The sequence below is a fragment of the Myotis brandtii genome, unplaced genomic scaffold, assembly GCF_000412655.1.
Source record: "Myotis brandtii unplaced genomic scaffold, ASM41265v1 scaffold1236, whole genome shotgun sequence".
NCBI classification, from domain to species: domain Eukaryota; kingdom Metazoa; phylum Chordata; class Mammalia; order Chiroptera; family Vespertilionidae; genus Myotis; species Myotis brandtii.
The window spans coordinates 596,967-597,224 of NW_005354316.1; positions in this window are offsets into that span (position 1 = coordinate 596,967).

Here is a 258-nt window from a genome sequence, read left to right on the forward strand (position 1 = left end):
CCCCACAGCCCCGCACTCCAACTGCACTGGCCCCACGTCCTGAGCAGAACCAGCTCTTCGTCACCCAGTTTCTCCCCTCAGAAGGTGGGTCCCAGGCAGCACCCTCAGAGGCCTCCTGGGGTCCCTCGTCCTGTCCACCAGGAAGCAGGTTCTAAAGGACATTTCTATTTTTAAAAGTTGAAGTTCAGGGTCTAAAGTAACTCTGGCAATTTAGATATCCAAACTCCTCTGGTGACTCATGACCAACAGCAGTGGCGA